Here is a 12,439-nt window from a genome sequence, read left to right as displayed (position 1 = left end):
TTATTTTGTTATCAATCAGATAATTTTTTATCTGAACGTAAATCTGAGTCAAATAGCATTTAAAAAATTAAAATATACGATTTACCAGAGTTGTTAAAATATCTAGATATAAAAATGAGATATCTGTATTTAGATATTATTTAAGAAGTATCTGTATCTGTTTTGAAATTCATTCTAAGAGACATTTTGATACACTTTTTTATAATAAATAAAAAATAATTTAATGCAAAATTTATTTTATTTCATTAAATGGCTCGTTTTGAACCGATTTTAAAAACGGCTAATCAGTTTTTTATTCAGAAAAATATTATGCAAACCTAAAAATTTTGCTCAAAGAAGGAGCAGAGGTCTGGACATATAGTTTCAAAATTTCTAGGCATAGTCAATATATTTCTGGCGAAAATATTGAGTTAGCCGTTTTTAAAAATGGCACAAAACGAGCCGTTTAACAACATTAGCTAATATGCCTATTAAATGATAATACTCGCCGAAAAATATGATAAAATACCGAATAGGTAAATTTTTGTATATGTCAGGTCGAATATGATTTTAAAAAATTCCGAGCAGGGCCCAAAAAATTTTTTTGAAAAAAACCGGCCGGGCCGGATCTTAAAATTTTTTTTAAAAAAAATCTTTACGGGGCCGTGCAAATGGTACCTCTGCAGGTGTCTGATATATATTAAAAAATATTAAAACTACTATAATAAAATATATATATATAAAATATTAAAACTTATTAAGTGCCATAATTGATGTTTATGGTTTATCAAGCCCCATATAAATTAAGAAATCATGATCGAAATAATATGTAGATATAATAATTACTCATAACTTTCCCAAATTATAGAAGAGTGTTTAAAATTTGCTATAAATCTTAATTTAATATAAAATCAGAGGGAAAAAAGCTGGCTTACCAGGATAAACCTGCAAATTGCCATGAAGAACAATAAAAATTAATATTCTGTCATGCTAAAATTCTTTGAAAATTTCAGTATATCATTAATAGTGATCTGCATAATGTATAGTATCTCAATCTCGGCCCGAAATATTTTGAAAAAGATTTGGCAGGACCGGCCCGGTATAAATTTATTTAAATATTGAAATTAATTTTTATAATTACTCAAAATATAAGACATATGTTATATGGCGTCTAGTTTCTATAAATAAAATTCAAATAATTAAATTTTACATAAAAATCAAATAATTTAATATTACATAAAAAATTCATTATAAAATTGATAAATTTAGGTGTATTTAAAAAAATTACATCGTCCGACCCCACCCAGTTTAAAAAAATATTAGGTCCTAGTCTGGCTTGATTCCCATTTTTTTTTAAAAAATTTTCCCGTACACGGCCCGAATATTGCTTGTGCGGGGCCGGTAAACTTTTGCAGGTCTCTAATTATTAAGATCAATTGAATTGGATAATTGTAATATTTAAATTAGATAATTATATAAAAAGCATATATAATTTAGATTTACAAAAGAATTACAAATAAAAATAATTTTTTTAAAAACATAATCGATACAACAATCTTGATAATTGTTTAAATTATACCTGTGCTAGATACATTTTTAAAATTGTATTTGTATCTATAACTTTTTAGACTAATATTTATTTCTCTACCTAGATCCATTTAAAAAGTATATTTTAACAACTCTGCGATTTACCAACAATAATAATAATTGTAGTGTTTTATTGTTTAATAATGTATGTAATAAAAAATACTTTCAATTTGCTCATGACAATTTTAATTGTTTGAGATGTCTTCTCGTTTGACTGCGAACTTGATGTTGATATATCTAAATTGTTAACTTCATCTGAATTTAAATTAGCTGCAATATTAGGATGTTGACTGAAAATATGTCTTTTAAGATTCGCTCTAAAATGCATATAATTAGTAGGTTATTAAGTCATTTTTAAACTAGGTAGGCCTAATATAAAAAGAAAACAATTAGTGGGGTATATATAATTGGTATCGAACTTATTTTAATTCCGGAATAAATCATTTGTTACATATAGGTTTTGTAGTATGTTGAATGACTTTAAAATTAGAAAAAAAATTATAATATTCTTCTTAATTATCCTTTAATTCAATTTTTAAATAGGCCAAAGTCTCTTAAAAAGAATTAGCTTAAAAAATTTAGATAATATACCTAATTGTGAAGCAAAATTTAGATCACCAAAGGTCCGTGAAGTTGGCCCCGCAATTTTTGATTTTGAATGGTTTATCAGTTGGTGTGATTAGAACCCGATTTGTACCGATTTGTACCGTTTTTAGTTCGATTTGTACCATCACCGTTTTTGAGATATTCAAAGAACAAAATGGGGGGCCAACTTCACGACAGCCCCCAACTTTTGAACTTAAAAATAAAAAGTGAATAGGTAAATGGAGAATGATTTGTACCGTTTTCAGTTCGATTTGTACCATCACCGTTTCCCAGCTATTGACCGTTGAAAATATGGCGCCAAAAATAAAAAACACTCAACATTTATTTTTTTAAAAATTTTTTTTAACGTACAACGGTAGAGAATTTTTTTCTCTTCCTAATGATGCCTCAAATTAAGCTTTATCTTCATTATTTATTTCGGAAATCAAATTTTAAACCTTATATTATAACGTGAAGTTAGCCCCCCCTCCCCAATATTCAAAATTTGAGATTTTTCAAATTTTTAAAACGGGATTGATTTGTACCCGATTTGTACCGTTTCAAACTCGATTTGTACCATTACCGTTTTCCAGCTATTGACCGTTAAAGATATGGCGCCAAAAATAAAAAACACTCAACATTTATTTTTTAAAAAAATTTATTAACACACAACGGTAGAGAATTTTTTTCTCTTCCTAATGATGCCTCAAATTAAGCTTTATCTAAATTATTTATTTCGGAAATCAAATTTTAAATCTTATATTATAGCGTGAAGTTAGCCTCCCCCCCCAATATTCAAAATTTGAGATTTTTCAATTCTTTAAAACGGGATTGATTTATACCCGATTTGTACCGTTTCAAACTCGATTTGTACCATTACCGTTTTCCAGCTATTGACCGTTAAAGAAATGGCGCCAAAAATAAAAAACACTCAACATTTATTTTTTTAAAAAATTTTTTAATGCACAACGGTAGAGAATTTTTTTCTCTTCCTAATGATGCCTCAAATTAAGCTTTTTCTTCATTATTTATTTCGGAAATCAAATTTTAAACCTTATATTATAGCGTGAAGTTAGCCCCCCCCCCAATATTCAAAATTTGAGATTTTTCAAATTTTTAAAACGGGATTGATTTGTACTGTTTCAAACTCGATTTGTACTATTATCGTTTTCCAGCTATTGACCGTTAAAGATATGGCGCCAAGGTTTAATTTGATTTCCGAAATAAATAATAAAGATAAAGCATAATTTGAGGCATCATTAGGAAGATAAAAAAAATTCTCTACCGTTGTACGTTAAAAAATTTAAAAAAATAAATGTTGAGTGTTTTTTATTTTTGGCGCCATATCTTTAACGGTAAATAGCTGGAAAACGGTAATAGTACAAATCGAGTTTGAAACGGTACAAATCGGGTACATATAATCCCGTTTTAAAAATGTTAAAAATCTCAAATTTTGAATATTGGGGGGGGGGCTAACTTCACGCTATAATATAAGGTTTAAAATTTGATTTTCGAAATAAATAATGAAGATAAAGCTTAATTGAGAAGAGAAAAAAATTCTCTACCGTTGTACGTTAAAAATTTTTATAAAAAAAATAAATGTTGAGAGTTTTATATTTTTGGCGCCATATCTTTAACGGTCAATAGCTGGAAAACGGTAATGATACAAATCGAGTTTGAAATGGTACAAATCGGGTACAAATCAATCCCGTTTTAAAAATTTGAAAAATCTCAAATTTTGAATATTGGGGGGCGGCTAACTTCACGCTATAATATAAGGTTTAAAATTTGATTTCCGAAATAAATAATGAAGATAAAGCTTAATTTGAGGCATCATTAGGAAGAGAAAAAAATTCTCTACCGTTGTACGTTAAAAAATTTTTAAAAAAATAAATGTTGAGTGTATTTTATTTTTGGCGCCATATTTTCAACGGTCAATAGCTGGAAAACGGTGATGGTACAAATCGAACTGAAAACGGTTCAAATCGGTACAAATCATTCTCTATCGACCTATTCACTTTTTATTTTTAAGTTTAAAAGTTGGGTGGCTGTCGTGAAGTTGACCCCCCCCCCCCCCATTTTGTTCTTTGAATATCTCAAAAACGGTGATGGTACAAATCGAACTGAAAACGGTACAAATCGGGTACTAATCACACCAACTGATAAACCGTTGAAAATCAAAAATTGCGGGGCCAACTTCACGGACCTGATCACCAAAATATAAAGATGTTGTAAAAAAACCAATAACAAAAATAAAATATTTTTAAAATATCTTACATGGAATTGATTTGAGCTTTTTATGGCATGAGCTGCATGTTGCAAAAATATTGTCTTGGTCAAATAAAAAGAAGTTAGATATAAGAGAATTTTTTTTCATAATATTAATTAAAAAAATTTTATTTGATAAAGAAAAAATTTCATACATCTGAATCTGAAAGAAAAAATAAAATGAAAAAGAAAATTATTATGATTTATAATAAAAGGGGTATTTAAAATTTTTTTAAGTAAAAAAAATAGAAGGCGAGGAAACGTTAGAAGTTTTTATTAATAAAAAGAATTATATATTTTAAAAAAATATATATAATGTTATATTTTATCTGACTCTGAATAACGAATAAAAAGAAAGATTTTTAGAGAGATTTTTATATAATCTTAAAATTTTTTTAATAAATCCCCCATTTCACTAACACATCACATGTTAAGAAATCCCCCATCAATATAACCCAAAATTTTAAAACTAATTTTTTTTTCAAATAAAATAGAAGGCGAAGGGTGAAGTTTTTATTTTTATTATAAAAAGAATGGTTATTGCTTAAGTCGAGGGGTATATTATTTTTTTTTGGGTAGGTCTATAAGTCGAAAGGCTGCATGATACGAAAGGCTAAAAAATAATATTGAAAATAAAAATAACAAAGAAAATGATTAATGTGTAATTTGATTGATTTATTGCTTTTTTTACGAGAAAAATATTATAATAACATTACATTATAATATATTAAAAAAATGGAAATTTTAAGATCTTTTCAATTTTTTTATTAATTCTTTGAAATAAATTGCGGTTTTAATTTTATTTAATTTTATTAATTTTTAATTTATATTTTTAATTAAATTATATTTATTTATTTAAAAAAAATGGAATATAATATATTAAAAAAATGGAAATTTTAAGATCTTTTCAATTTTTTTATTAATTCTTTGAAATAAATTGCGGTTTTATTTTTATTTTTATTTAATTTTTATTTTTAATTAAATTATATTTGGTTATTTTAAAAAAATGGATTATAATATTTCAATTTTTTTATTAATTCTTTGAAATAAATTGCGATTATAATTTTATTTAATTTCATTAATTTTTAATTTATTTAATTAAATTATATTTGGTTATTTTAAAATAATGGAATTTTTAAAATTATATGTATATTCTATTTAAGTTTTTTTTCAAAACTAAATTGATAGTAAGTATAACGATATTGTGAGTACTGGATTAGGGAAAAGGCTAACATCTTATATGCAATTTTGAATATTTTTATATCATTCTACTCAGAATTAAATTTCCTATCCAATTATGCTTAGATGTATTTTTTTACGTTTCCGGTTCAAAAAATAACATTTTTGTCACGAAAACGTTCGAAGGGAAAAGGCTAACATCTTAAGTTTAATTTTTTAAATTTTTATATCATTGAAATCAGAATTAAATTTCCTATCTAAATATGCTTTGATGTATTTTTTTACGATATCGGTTCAAAAAAGAAATTTTAAAAATTTTTTTGTGGTAAAAACGTTGGAAGGGAAAAGGCTAACATCTTATATGCAATTTTGAATATTTTTATATCAATCTACTCAGAATTAAATTTCCTATCCAATTATGCTTAGATGTATTTTTTTACGTTTCCGGTTCAAAAAATAACATTTTTGTCGCGAAAAGGTTCGAAGGGAAAAGGATAACATCTTAAGTTTAATTTTTTAAATTTTTATATCATTGAACTCAGAATTAAATTTCCTATCTAAATATGCTTTGATGTATTTTTTTACGATATCGGTTCAAAAAATAAATTTTAAAATTTTTTTTGTGGTAAAAACGTTGGAAGGGAAAAGGCTAACATCTTATATGCAATTTTGAATATTTTTATATCATTCTACTCAGAATTAAATTTCCTATCCAATTATGCTTAGATGTATTTTTTTACGTTTCCGGTTCAAAAAATAACATTTTTGTCGCGAAAACGTTCGAAGGGAAAAGGCTAACATCTTAAGTTTAATTTTTTAAATTTTTATATCATTGAACTCAGAATTAAATTTCCTATCTAAATATGCTTTGATGTATTTTTTTACGATATCGGTTCAAAAAATAAATTTTAAAAATTTTTTTGTGGTAAAAACGTTGGAAGGGAAAAGGCTAACATCTTATATGCAATTTTGAATATTTTTATATCATTCTACTCAGAATTAAATTTCCTATCCAATTATGCTTAGATGTATTTTTTTACGTTTCCGGTTCAAAAAATAACATTTTTGTCGCGAAAACGTTCGAAGGGAAAAGGCTAACATCTTAAGTTTAATTTTTTAAATTTTTATATCATTGAACTCAGAATTAAATTTCCTATCTAAATATGCTTTGATGTATTTTTTTACGATATCGGTTCAAAAAATAAATTTTAAAAATTTTTTTGTGGTAAAAACGTTGGAAGGGAAAAGGCTAACATCTTATATGCAATTTTGAATATTTTTATATCATTCTACTCAGAATTAAATTTCCTATCCAATTATGCTTAGATGTATTTTTTTACGTTTCCGGTTCAAAAAATAACATTTTTGTCGCGAAAACGTTCGAAGGGAAAAGGCTAACATAAAAATTAAACTTAAGATGTTAGCCTTTTCCCTTCGAACGTTTTCGCGACAAAAATGTTATTTTTTGAACCGGAAACGTAAAAAAATACATCTAAGCATAATTGGATAGGAAATTTAATTCTGAGTAGAATGATATAAAAATATTCAAAATTGCATATAAGATGTTAGCCTTTTCCCTTCCAACGTTTTTACCACAAAAAAATTTTTAAAATTTATTTTTTGAACCGATATCGTAAAAAAATACATCAAAGCATATTTAGATAGGAAATTTAATTCTGAGTTCAATGATATAAAAATTTAAAAAATTAAACTTAAGATGTTAGCCTTTTCCCTTCGAACGTTTTCGCGACAAAAATGTTATTTTTTGAACCGGAAACGTAAAAAAATACATCTAAGCATAATTGGATAGGAAATTTAATTCTGAGTAGAATGATATAAAAATATTCAAAATTGCATATAAGATGTTAGCCTTTTCCCTAATCCAGTACTCACAATATCGTTATACTTACTATCAATTTAGTTTTGAAAAAAAACTTAAATAGAATATACATATAATTTTAAAAATTCCATTATTTTAAAATAACCAAATATAATTTAATTAAATAAATTAAAAATTAATGAAATTAAATAAAATTATAATCGCAATTTATTTCAAAGAATTAATAAAAAAATTGAAATATTATAATCCATTTTTTTAAAATAACCAAATATAATTTAATTAAAAATAAAAATTAAATAAAAATAAAAATAAAACCGCAATTTATTTCAAAGAATTAATAAAAAAATTGAAAAGATCTTAAAATTTCCATTTTTTTAATATATTATATTCCATTTTTTTTAAATAAATAAATATAATTTAATTAAAAATATAAATTAAAAATTAATAAAATTAAATAAAATTAAAACCGTAATTTATTTCAAAGAATTAATAAAAAAATTGAAAAGATCTTAAAATTTCCATTTTTTTAATATATTATATTCCATTTTTTTTAAATAAATAAATATAATTTAATTAAAAATATAAATTAAAAATTAATAAAATTAAATAAAATTAAAACCGTAATTTATTTCAAAGAATTAATAAAAAAATTGAAAAGATCTTAAAATTTCCATTTTTTGAATATATTATATTCCATTTTTTTTAAATAAATAAATATAATTTAATTAAAAATATAAATTAAAAATTAATAAAATTAAATAAAATTAAAACCGTAATTTATTTCAAAGAATTAATAAAAAAATTGAAAAGATCTTAAAATTTCCATTTTTTTAATATATTATATTCCATTTTTTTTAAATAAATAAATATAATTTAATTAAAAATATAAATTAAAAATTAATAAAATTAAATAAAATTAAAACCGTAATTTATTTCAAAGAATTAATAAAAAAATTGAAAAGATCTTAAAATTTCCATTTTTTTAATATATTATAATGTAATGTTATTATAATATTTTTCTCGTAAAAAAAGCAATAAATCAATCAAATTACACATTAATCATTTTCTTTGTTATTTTTATTTTCAATATTATTTTTTAGCCTTTCGTATCATGCAGCCTTTCGACTTTTAGACCTTGCGTTTTTTTTTTATTTTATTTTTTTTGTTATTTTTTTTGTTATTTTTTTTATGTTTTTTTTTTATGTTATTTTTTTTATGTTATTTTTTTTATGTTTTTTTTAAATGTTATTTTAAATTAATATAGTATTATTTGGTGATAATTTTTTTTGTGATAAATTTTTAAAATATTGTTGCATATTTTTATTATTTAGTGATAATTTTTTTTTGTGATTAATTTTTAAAATAATGTAGCATATTTTTATTATTTGGTGATAAATTTTTAAATTAATATGTATTTTTTCTTTTAAGATATTTTAAAATATTTTTTTCTTTTTTAAAAATATTTCTTAATTCCTAGGGAGGGGAGGTAGGTAAAAGAATTGTGTCTACATATTTTTTTAAAAAATTGTTTTTTTAAAGAAATAATTCGTAGTTCCGATTATTATTAGATTATGTATATATATAATATGATTCCTTCCATACTAACTTAATATTATTTCCGTTTTTTTCTTTTAAAATGAATATTTTTACACTAGGTGTGTTAACTAAAACTGTTGAAACAACTTATCAATTTTGCCTTAATAATCAATTAATCTCTTTAGGAATAGAGCATACTTGTTGCAATTCCATAATGCGGGTAGAAAAAAATAAGAATAGTTTGCGAAATCGATGCAATAGATGTCGTAGATCATATTCGATATGGTAAGGTAATATTAATTTTTATATCATAAATGACAAATTTTTAGATTCTATTTTTGAAGGGATTCAGGACGTTAGGAAATTTTTAAGACTAGTATACTTGTATATAAGTAGTAATTATTTAAAAAATATTAAAGAACAAAATTATTTTTAGGCCGTTATAAAATTTTAAGTGCTTCGAAGGAATTGGATTATCATAGGAATGCAATTTCTGGATGGTAATTTAAAGTAAAATATGGTTTTTATATTTAATTTATATAGGTTTAAAAAATTTCGCAAAGTATGTGGGTTCCATATAGCTTCGAATCATACAAAGATCGGGGGGCCTGGCAGAGTTATCGAAATAGACGAAACTCATGTGTGGAAGCGTAAATATAATCGTGGCCGGCATTTGATTTCCGAGGCTATATGGAATGGATCATCGGTGGCATATGTCGCGAGACGGATGAAATATTTCTAAGTGCAACAACAACGAGGGATCAAGATACCACACTGCCTGTGGTTAAAGATAATGTTATGCAAGATTCCACGATAATGACTGACTCATGGTTAGGGTATGTAAATATATTTTTCTGTAAATCAAAAGTAGTAATATATTTAAATCTATTTATCTTAGATATAATCGGTTGGATCAAACAAATTATTTCCATTATAGGGTCAATCATTCCCGAAACTTCGTTGACCCAAATGATAGATCCATTCACACCCAAAAAGTCGAAAGACTGTGGCGGGATCTTAAGGAAAACTATAAAAGACATGGGGATCGAGAGAATATTCATGAATATATACTTGAATATAGATATTTTAGAAAACATAAATTATTAAATCGCTTTGATCTTTTTATTCTATTTATAAATGACTGTATACATTTTAATACAATTTTTCAATTTAATGAATAAAATTGACTCGTTTATTACTATATTTCGATATTTTTATTTTGTATAAATTTCAATAATATATTTCAATTTATTTCGAATTAACCCTTCCCAACAAAGGTTAAAAAAATCACTTAGAATTTAAAGATGGGGTCTATTTTACCCCTAATAAATACAAAATTTAAGATTTTATGCTAATTTTCCTAAAATTGCTTAGATTATCAGACTATATTTCAATTTAATGAATAAAATTGACTCACCACAATTCTTCTACCCTCCTCCCCTCCCTAGGAATTAAGAAATATTTTTAAAAAAGAAAAAAATATTTTAAAATATCTTAAAAGAAAAAATACATATTAATTTAAAAATTTATCACCAAATAATAAAATATGCTACATTATTTTAAAAATTTATCACAAAAAAAAATTATCACTAAATAATAAAAATATGCAACAATTAAAAATTTATCACAAAAAAAATTATCACCAAATAATACTATATTAATTTAAAATAACATTAAAAAAAACATAAAAAAAATAACAAAAAAAATGACAAAAAAAAAAAAATAATATACCCCTCGACTTAAGCAATAACCAAAAGAATTATATATAAAAATTTTTTAATAATAATAATGGGGTTCCACATCTTTATAGAGAAACCATTATAGAGAATGTATTTTATAGAGTAACATTTATAGAGAAGAAAACAATTATAGAGAATGCATTTATAGAAATTGGTTTTATAGAGAATGTCGTTTATAGAGAATGATTTAAAATGAATGTAGAGAATTATTTTGTGGAGAATTATTTTGTAGATCTTGATTTTATAGAGAAATATTATGTATGGGACAATTATAGAGTTGAAAAAATTTATGCGGGATTTGACAAATACATCAAAATTAACATTTTAACAATACAATTCAGTTTATTTCTTGTTTTTACGATGACTTTATTTGTTTCAACAATGGTTTTTTGGTGAAATCTTTTTAGTTCATATCCAAGGTTTAGCTTGATTATTAACTCAGCTAAACCAAACCTGAAATGATTTGTTAAATATATATTAGCTGTTATTAAAGATAATCTAAACTGAACCAACCATTTCTAAATTTTTTATATATTGCATTTATATGTCAGCTTCCTAAATTTATAGAAAGGTTCTTAACTTAAATTTATTTTTCAATGTTGTGTTGTAACCCAAAATTTTAAAATTTAATATTATTTTTTTTTATTATGGAGCTAAATACTATAAAAGATGCACATGGAAAATTTAATATCATCAAGTTCTGGAAGAATTGTCTATTTAATATTTATAACATTTTATATAGATTGTGAGTCAGGTGATTATTAGAGATATAAATTTAGTTTATTTGCATTTAGAGAAAATAGAACTGTTAGTTTCATACATACCAAAAAAGTATAAGAATATAGTGTTGCTTTCTACACACTCATAACAAAATTGATGCATCAACTGATAAGTTTAAAAAACCAGAAATTATAACTTTTTATAATTTAACAAAAACTGGAGTTGATCAACTATCCCCATATATTATATATCCAGGAATCCAATAGACGGCCATTGGCCTTTTTTTATACTATAGTAAATATATCAATCATAAATGTACTGATAGTTCATAGAAATATAAAAATTTATAAAATTATTAGCAATGGAACTGATAACTCCATATATGATCAGCAGTTCTGAGAACCCTAGTATAAGTAGATTATTACGTAACAACATTGGGGATGTTCTCAATATAACTGCTGAAAAACATATTCCAACTAATAAAAAGGGAGTATGTAAAGATTGTCTAAGAGTGAAGGAGGTAAAAACAACATTTATTTGTTTAAATTGTTCAAAATTCATTTGTAAAGATCATATGCATACATTTTGTCGTGAATGTTAGTACAAAAATTTACATGTTATTTGATGATTAGTATTTTTTTTAATATTTAAAATCTTTTTATAAAATTTATATAATTATCTATATTCGACGTTCATTTAATAAAATATATAATAAAATTTGCATTTTTTAAATACTTTTTGGTGATCAAAATATAACTAAAAAAGGTCTCAGAAAAAAATTTTTATTTCAGTAACTTTAGTATTTGCATAACTGTTTTTAGAAGTAACTATTAATCTAAGATTTTGTATTTATTATTTCCAATAATATTTGAATATATATTCAAAATTGTATTTGTAGATCTCAAATTTTAATATGTTCTGAGATATAGCTAATCAAAATTTGGGATAAAATAGACCCCACCTTTGTAGTTAAGGATTTTTTTCCACCTTTGTAGTGAAGGATCAA

The sequence above is a fragment of the Gordionus sp. m RMFG-2023 genome, chromosome 1, assembly GCF_954871325.1.
Source record: "Gordionus sp. m RMFG-2023 chromosome 1, tfGorSpeb1-WG-v2, whole genome shotgun sequence".
Taxonomy (NCBI): domain Eukaryota; kingdom Metazoa; phylum Nematomorpha; class Gordioida; order Chordodea; family Parachordodidae; genus Gordionus; species Gordionus sp. m RMFG-2023.
This window is presented reverse-complemented; position numbering follows the sequence as displayed.